We start from the raw sequence: 10,355 nt of genomic DNA on the forward strand, positions 1-10,355 counted from the left end.
AAAATTATTTTATTTTTAAATTAGGACATTTAAATTTTATTAAATTTTAAATATAATACATAATTAAATAGTAGATGGTCAAAATGGTTATTTCATCACCTAATCCAAACGGTGGATAGTCTCCCGAAAATTGTCCCATACCCCCTCCTAGGATACAATAATCCCCCATATAAAAATAAAGAATCCAGCCGGACACCATATTCGACGAACTAAAAAAAAAAACAAACACCAAATAAAAAGCATTCCCCAAATTATAATCCCATAAATAATCTCCCCTTATCCCCAAATCAAACACAGCAGAAGAAAACCTGTGATTAGCATACGGAATGGCAGCCAACACCATGATAGAGCATGTGACATTGTCCTCAAATGAATAATTGGGTCCACATAATTTATGTAATTCATGTAACTGTGTGGATAATATGAATAATCAATCTTCCATCCTCTATCTATTTTTATTATTATAAAGTGGATATCTCTTACGGTGTTCTAAAATTTTGTTTCTTATACTGGCACGTGTTTATTTTTTTAACTTCTATCTATCTATCTATCTTCTATACTATTATAAAGTGAACACCCCGTGTCTTGAAGCCTTTTTTATGCTGTCACGTATCTACTTTTTTATTTGAAAAAAAAAAAATTAGATAGATGAGAGGAGGGGATTTGAACCTTAGACTTATGTCAAATGAATAAGACTTTTACCACTTAACTAGCACACAATATATGATAAATGTTTTATTTTATTTTTATTTATTTGAATTGCACACGCATCGCGTGTGCCAACTGCTAGTACTATTATAAAGTGAACACCTCTTACGGTGTCCTGAAACTTTGTTTCTTATGCTGTCACATGTTCATTTTTTTATTTAAAATTAAAAAAAAAAATAGATAGATGAGAGGTGAGAACTTGAACCTTAGACTTATATTAAATAAATAAGACTCTTACCACTTGACTAGCACATAATATATAATAAATTTTTTATTTTATTTTTATTTATTTGAATAGTACACGCATTGCGTGTGGCAACCGCTAGTTATATATATAGATAGCTAATAAGATTTGGCGGTTGGCACCGAAATTGCAATGTACATGCAAAATTTGGTGTTTCTCCTCTCCAAAAGAATTTAGAGGTTGTTTGAAATGATTTATATAAGTATATTTTTTAAATTTTTATTTAAAAAAGTAGCAAAAAATATAGTTATTTGAAATAATTTTTTAATTTTTTACGAAAAAATATATAATAAAATATTATACAAAATACTAAAATTACCGAACTACTCTGGTTACTTTATAGTCAGTGCAGGTTAGTGAGGGTACTGTACAGTGCACTGTTTTGCATTGTGCTGGATTTTTTTTTTCGGCAATGATACATCCCGCTAAAAGTGGTGCTCTAAAGAACCACTAATGAGTTGGCAAGCACTTAAAATATAAAAAAAAAAAACAAGACACAAGCAGTGAGTCCCGTCCACTGCTACATCACTAGTGGTGCTTTTAGAGCACCACTTTTAGTGGTTTCAAGCATTATTGTTTTTTTTTTTTTTTTTTTTTCACACGTGAGCTATCTATTAGAATGGGACAAATAGGGGCAAAATTGTCTTTTAATATCTGACTACTCAGCCCTAGTTTTCTGCCAAAAAATTGTGAATAATATAAATTTTTTTACTTTTGTAAAAATTTTTAACTTTTTGTATTTTTTAAGGTGATTCCAAACACCTACTTAGTCTATATAAATAGACCTACTTCCTCATTTCCCATCATAGACATATGGATAAATTATAAATATAATCTCTGAGATTTGACTAAAATACGAATCGTCTCTTGTGGTTTTAAAAATTACATTCCACTCTCGGAGGTTTCTAATTTCATAACAAATCGTCCATTTTATTAATAAATCATCAAGTCAATTAACAGTTTTTAGTGATGTTAAAAATATGTTTCAATTAATAATTTAAGTAATTTTATTATTGTATAGGAGAACAATTATAATGTCATTTTTTTAGTTAATTATGTTTAATAAAAAATTATAACAAGGGGTATTTATAATTTTTCAAACTACAAAAAATAATTTATACTTTAAACAAATCTCAATAAATATATATATATAATTTACCCTAGACATATATATACCATCAAATACATTTTTATTTATTATTTTTTGCTAGCAGATAGAAATACATTAACCATTTTAATTATGTAAAAAGTTAAAGATGGAGGTTTGGTTTAATGCATAAGATATCTCTTGTAGATCTGATGCGTGATTGTATTTTATTTGTTGCGTTAGATTAGTCTACGAAGAATTTCAACGATCAATCTTTATTATTTTAGAGATGTGATATGAGTGTGTCTCTTATCTCGTGTCAGATTTGGAAAAATGACCTCAAGTATTAGGCTTCGTTTATTTTGAGAAGTAGAATAGCAGAAAGAATTTATAATAAAATGATTGATAGTGAGGATATTAAGTAAAATTATATTTATTTTGATGATAGTTATTAGTGTATGAATTATTAAATTATTTTTATATAAAATAATAAAAAATTAAATATTAATGTTGAAAAAAAAAAAATACCCAACATATAAAAAATAAAAAAATTTATAGTCCCCTCACTATTTTTCTAATATCACCTCTACCTCCTCTATTCCAATCCCGCTTCTAACTTCCATCATAATCCCCTCCTTCATCTCAATCTCTTTTCTAACTCTACAAACAAACACAAAACTAAACGGGTTTCACCTCTATCCTAATCTCATTCCACCCTCTACACCCCAAAACAAACGGGGCCTTATTATATATGGGTTCAGCCCAAATTCGCCAAGCCACATTTACGTCCAACCCTAGCTGCAAGTCTCTTCTGTGTAGAGTACAATCCCAAATTCGCCAAGCCACACTTACGTCCAACCCTAGCTGCAAGTCTCTTCTGTATAGAGTACAATACTTTGTTTAGTTTGAAATTTTCAAAAATAATTTTTTGAATTTTTAATACATATTTTTTAGGTTTTAATGAATTTTTTAAATATTTTTTTTTAGCTTTTAGATTCACTTAGGGAATGTTTTTAAGAACCAAATATTTTAGTTAAAATGTCATTACAAGTTGTTAAATTATTCTCTCTATTTTTTACATGTTTTTTTATAAAAAACAAAAAATTATTAAAAAAGTTAATTCTCAAACGAGGTTTTAATCTAGATACACTTACAAAATACAAATTTGATGTAAAAATATTTCCAAAATTCATTGAATAAATATAAAAATAAATTCAATACATTTTTGTATTTTGTTATATTCAATGAATTTTTTGCATAAATTTTATAATTTTGAAATGTGTATAGATTAAATAAATTTAAAAGGTAAAAAAAATTGATTAAAATATTAAAAAAGTTGATAAAAATAAAAAAATTTAAAAAATTTCAAATGTGTCAAATTTATACCTAAAAAAATATCATATGTAGTGGTGTAATAACTTTTAGACTGTGTGACTGATTCACAATTTGTTCTACATTATTGAGAAAATAATAAATCAGTGGTATTTTAAAAAAATAGTTATAAATTAATGATAAATTTTAAAATAAATTACAAATACACCTCTTAGAGTTTGATTAAAATATAAATCGCCTCCTGTGATTCTGAAAATTATATTTCACCTTCTGAGGTTTCTAATTTTATAACAAATTTCAGTTTTATTAATAAATCATTAAATCAATTAACAGTCTTTAATGTTATTATAAATATGTTTCAATTAATGATTTAACTAATTTTATTACTATATAGGAGGGAAATTATTAATTTCCTTTTCTTTTAATTAATTCTGTTAAATAAATTTTTTTAATATGGGGAGTATTTATAATTTTTTAAACTACAGGGGCAATATGTACTTTAAGTATTTCAAGGTGTATTTGTAATTTATCATAAATTTTATACATATTAATTATAATTTTTTTATTAATATATAATTATTTTTTTCTAAAATTTAATTAGAAAATGAGTGAGAGTTCTAATTAGAACCACCACTAATAATGTGACAGTGAATCCTACCCACTGCTACAATGAAAAATGCTTGGGAGCACTAATTAGTGCTCCCACTAATTAGGTGGCAGTGGGTCCCGCCATTAATGATGTGATGTTTTGGTCTTGGAGTTGTGTTTTTTTTTTTTTTTTTTACTTTTTTAATGCATTAGTACTATTAGTGGTGGTGTTTTTAGTGGGATGAATCATTATTACTGCTACAATATGTGTTGTGTCAGTGTTTTTTTTTTTTTCACCTCATTAGTGATATGTATAGGGCTACCAAATCACTAGTCCCAATCATTGTTGAATTTAATTACCCCGCATTATTGATAAATGCTTGGGAGTATTAATTAATGCTCCCACTAATTAGGTGGCAGTGGGTCCCGCCATTAATGATGTGATGTTTTGGTTTTGGAGTTGTATTTTTTTTTTTTTTTACTTTTTTAATACATTAGTGCTATTAGTGGTGATACTCTTAGTGGGATGAATCATTGTTGCGCATTATTTTGAGACTACGTCAGCTTACGCATTATGGCTGGCAGTTGATGGGTCTGGTCACTCTGTCAGTTTGGAAGATTCGTACAGGTCATCAGTCAGTGGGAGAGTATAAGATGGGCCCAGAAACAACTTGGGCTAAATTGTGGGTTCTCAGCTCATTATTCAATTTTTATCAATATTTTGGTACAATGCATGAAAAATAGAATCCATCTCACCAAATTATTTTTTTTTTCTTCTCATAAGGAGTTGTTTGAAATGATCTAAATAAATATATTTTTTGACTTTTTATGAAATATGAATTGGATTTAGGTTGGATTTGAAGTGATGTATTAGAGAGGTGATGTGACTTAAATGAGATAATGTGACTTAAATAGGATAACAATTTTTTGATTTTTTTCAAACATATAAAACCAGCCCTTATTAGTGACTTATAAGTCAACATTTTAGCTTAAAAAATAACAAAATAATTGAGCTAAAAAAGTCAACTTATTTAACAGACACTCCTAATTCTTTGACTTTTTAATATATTTTTTGACGTATCCAAACTGAAACCTTACTTCTTTTCTTGAGTAAAATAGTTGTTTTTCTATATAATTTGAATTTTCCCACTTGCCTTTTAAACCAAGGAAAAAGAAAAAAGAAAAAGAAATTCCCACTAGAATGCAAGTGCTTTGTGTTTTTCCATGATGATCCAAATAAAATGTTGTTAAAAGCTTAATTACATGGGAGGTGTAACATTTTGTTATATTTTTATGATGGATTTTGATCTTCTCAGTTCCATGTATGTAATGAACAATTTTCATCACATATCTAATGGTTATAAAATAGGAATACAAAGTTATAATAATTATTTTAAATTATGCAATGGAAATGATTACAATCTATTTGGGGCTCATTAAGTGGATCTTCAGTGATAATTTATGTGATGTAGTTTTTATTTATAATTTATGAGGAGAAATGACGTAAATAATTTTTTTTTATAAAGAAATTGATTATTATTATTATTTTTTTGGTCTCATTAAAAAATTGATTATTAAAATGTTAGGAGAAGATGCTTTTACTATGCATTTAAATTTTTTACTTTTATTTTAACTTGCAATAATTTACGTCAAACATGATTTTCTCTTTGAAGATTGAAATAAGTTTTTTTATTTTTTATTTTTATTTATTTTTATTTTTTATTTATTTAAACTAAAACGAATTTCAAATAACAAATATTATAGAACCAACTCATTGATAAGAATTTTTACACTTGAGTGGTGGTATTATTTTCTAATGAAACTCATTTTCTAGTTATAATTACTATGTTTGGTTACTAGTTTTCAAAAATACTTTTCAGAAAATTATACTTTCTTATTTTTCGTGTTTTTTTGTTTTTACTGAATTTTTTTAATATTTTGAGCAATTTTTTTTTTAATTTTTAGACATATCTAACATAAATATACCTAAAAAGTAAAAAAAAAATTAAAAAAAACCTTTTAAATATTTACTAAATACCAAAAATATAAAAAAATACGAGAATTCAATACATTTTTTATATTTTTATGTATTTATTAATTTTTAAAAATATTTTTTCACAATTTTTTTACTTTTTAGATACATCTAAGTGAGGTGCATTTAAAAAAGTAAAAAAAATGTTTAAAATATTAAAAATCTTCACTAAAAACAAAAAAACACAAAAACCAAAAAACTCAGTTTTCAGAAAACTTAACTTAAAAAACTCAAACCAACCACACTGAATGATGTGTAAAAGATATAATTATTAAGAATTTAAAAAAATGAGAGAGAATTATCTTAAATATTTAAACAGATTATTACATCATTAAATTTGAAAACTATGTATAATTTTTAAACTTAAATAATACTACTTTTCTCCAATATATTTGTTTGTGATTTCCCTCAATCAACAACCAAAAAATTAAAAATTAAAAAAATCTCGTACTTGGCTATCAGTTGGATTTGGATGGCAACTTTTTCATTATTAAATAAGGTAAATTGTAATAACAATTAATCAAATCTTTCAAGTTATAACAATTCACGCGCGCAATAATAAAATAAAATAATCTTCTTCCCTATTGGTATACAAACCTTTTTTCTTTTTAAAGCTATGTTTAAAATATGAAAAAAAAAAGAAAAAATATATGAAATAAAGGTAAAATATAACTACATTTCATTTAAATATTTTTTTTCCTTTTCAAATCTTTTTCTAAATTCATAATTCAAATATAATCTTAAAAAATTTAATTCCTAACATGCATTTCTTATATCATACTAACTTTTCAAATATTTTTAATAATAAAATAAAATATTCTTCTTTCCTCTTAAACAAAATTTAATTCCTAACACGTTTTTCTTATATCGAACTAACTTTTCAATGTGTTTATGAACATGGATTGAGTATCAAGATTTACCCCTTTGAAAATTTATTCTTCATTGACATAAACAATACACAATAGGCACGAAAAAAAAAATACAAATTAATGATTTATTTTATTTTTTTTAAAAGCTAGTTTTGTATTGTCTAGGATTTTCGTTGCATCATTTCAGTTATTCATTTTAGATTTATTTTAGCATGTAATAAACATTATGTTACTTCCAATAGTGACTAAAATTTGATTTGCACCAATACAAATTAAATGCATTTGTATTATACGTTCCTCAACCTCACTAGTTCTTAATCTATATATAAAAGGAAAATGCTAGAGGTCCCAAATTTTCTATCAAATAAATGACTAAATGTCTCACATGGATGTGGGGCCCACAAAATTGCGGACCCCACACCCATGTGAGACATTTGATCATTTATTTGGTAGAAAATTTGGTATCCCTAACATTACTCTATATAAAACATATGATAGGGTTATGAGTGAGTATTGATAAGATGATTGGTTCAATTCAATCAGCACAGCCAATTAATATATTATTGAGTAATGTTTGAGCTCAAGACTCTCCTTTCTTTTTCTTTTTTTGATTAATTATAAATGCATTTCTTTAAATTTATTTAAAATTGTCCCCTATTACTTTAAAAATTACATTTCACCCCCTTGAAAATTTTAATTTCTTAACAAATAACCCATTTTATTAATAAATTATCATTTATAGTTTTTAATAATATCATAAATTTATTTAAATTAATAATTTAGATAATTTTATCATTGTGTAGAAGAATACTTAAGATTTTTATTTTTCATTTAATTCTATTAAATAAAAAATTCTGACAAAATAATATATGTAATTTTTTAAATTACACGAGACAATCCGTATCTCAAGGAGTATTTGTAATTTTATATTTTCTTTAAATAGAATTAATGCTTAGAACCTTTTTTTTCTTTTTTTTTTTGTTTTTTTTGAACATTAAGGTTATATTGAAAGATCACTAAGAATTGACATTTACATCAGCCGAAAGTAAAAAAGCTAATTCTTGAGGCAGGCAAGACACCCAATTGGCAAATAGAGTCGATCTAAACTGAGCATTAGAACCTCCAAAATCTGTCCTTAGCACTTCTGTGAATATCAACAACGACTGCCATTATCTTCCATGGAGGGACCGTTTCAAACACACATAGCTTAATGAGCTCTTGATTATTATTCTCAAATTCAGTTGTAAGAAGACCGTGCATCTGGGTTAGATGACGTGCCAAACGCACCGCACATGCTTCAACTTGCAAAGAAGAAAGATGTTGCAACCCCGTCAATGACATGGCCCTCTGAATCTCTAAGGATGGCTGCAGCAGAAGCTTTTGCCAATGACCTATTGAAGGATGCATCACAATTAATTTAAAATTCCCCACCTGATGAGGTTTCCACCCAGAATCTTCTCTATGTTCCCTCGAGCTATTATCTACTGACACAGTGTTCTCTTTCCTTCCCTATGTATTATACTCATGCCACCCATGGTTTATTTTTTGGAGTGTGTCATACGGATTGACGGGCACAGACTGAAGATAAAAGTCACACCAATTGATGCTTAAAACTTGTCTTCGTTCAACCTGATCCTGTTGGAACAATCTCTTGTGTAAAAAAATAAATTGAAATAAATCAAACAAAATAAACAAATAAAGTACCGAATTTATTTATCGAACCGAATTAAAAATAAAAGATCAAGTCGAGTGTGTAACACTCTGTCCTTAAGACAGATTCGCCCTGCTACGGTATTTACGGTTGAGTGGCGTCTATCTCCTAAGATACAATGATCTTAACCAATTTGTAGTAACACTCCTAAATAAATTGTTCGGCGAACCAAACCTGTGTTCTAACTCTCTGAATATTTAATCTAAAACTAATATATGAAGAATAAATGCACTAGAGCAAATGGACAGCAATGAGACAATATTGAGACTGATTTTCGGATCTCAAAAGACTGCTGAAACAGTAAGTATTTATAGGCAAAAAAGATCCTGTTCGAACAGGTGCAAAAATGGTGAATAGGTGTGAAACAAATTTTGAACAGATGTCGTTTGAAATTAAACAGATCTGCAACAGATTCAACAGTTAACTGCTGGTAACTGCAGCAGTTATATGTCTGTTCTAAAATTGCCTGGACAGTTTCGAAATTAAATCTGTCCGGGTGCTCTGTTTGGACTGTATTAACCTGTTGTGGAATAAAAGAAGAGACACAATTGTTTGGACAAAAATTTTGAATTCAAATTCAAAATTCGAATTTTCCCACAAGAACTTTTAGGAAAAATTCAAATAAATTTTCTGTAAAAAATTAATATTAGAACCGACCCACCACCACCACCCGCGCCGAGCCCGAACAAACGGCGGCGGCTGCGCGCGCGCGCGCGTGTGGTGGTTTGGGCTAAGGTTCACTTTGTCCATAACTCCTCTCTTCTACAAACTTTGGGTGCCCCTTGGGGCCCAACCCAAGTATTGTAGGCTAGAGCTTATAAACTCAACAAAACTCTCTTAAAGTTTCAATATGGGACAAGTCTCACAGAGAAACCCACATTACAAACTTTAAATGTTCATTCCACGAACCCGAAAACGACGTCATATTCTCATTCACTCATAAATGGTTTTGACGAACCGTCTTCACCGTGTGACTTGCCACGTGGTAAGGAACACTTCACCTCTTCGGACCCGTCCCAAAAGACGTTCGGGGGCCCATTCAATTTTGGGCTCAAAATCGGCCCAAAATAAGCCTATATAAACCATTTTTCCAACAATCCTTCTGAGTTATACACAACTCGGTTGTCCTTTTCAACCTAGATCTTGGGATCTCCAGTCAACTAGGTTAGGTTGCCGTTGTGGTAACTCTTATTTAATAGGCTTTAGTCCCATTCCCCTCGATGAATTCTCAACTAACTCTCTTCCTAACCCTTTGGTTAGTGGATCCGCTATATTGTCTTTAGACTTGACATATTCTATGGAAATAATTCTATTAGAGAGTAGTTGTCTTACGGTATTATGTCGACGGCGAATGTGTCGAGACTTACTGTTATACATATGACTCGGTGCTCTACCAATTGCTGATTGACTATCGCAATGTATGCATATAGTAGGCACCGATTTTGGCCATATTGGAATATCTTCAAGGAAGTGGCGAAGCTATTCTGCCTCTTCCTCTGCTTTGTCTAAAGCTATAAATTCTAATTCCATAGTAGACCTAGCAATACAAGTCTGTTTGAAAGATTTCCAAGATACAGCTGCCCCACCAAGAATAAAGACATACCCACTGGTGGACTTCGAGTCTCTAGTATCCGATATCCAATTTGCATCACAGTATCTTTCAAGTATTGCTGGATATCTTGTATAATTCAGCCCAATGCTACGAGTAAATCGAAGATATCTTAGAACCCTTATAATTGCTTTCCAGTGTTCTACTCTTGGGTTACTCGTATATCTACTTAATT

This window comes from Camellia sinensis, chromosome 14, assembly GCF_055761805.1.
Source record: "Camellia sinensis isolate YWXY chromosome 14, ASM5576180v1, whole genome shotgun sequence".
Taxonomy (NCBI): domain Eukaryota; kingdom Viridiplantae; phylum Streptophyta; class Magnoliopsida; order Ericales; family Theaceae; genus Camellia; species Camellia sinensis.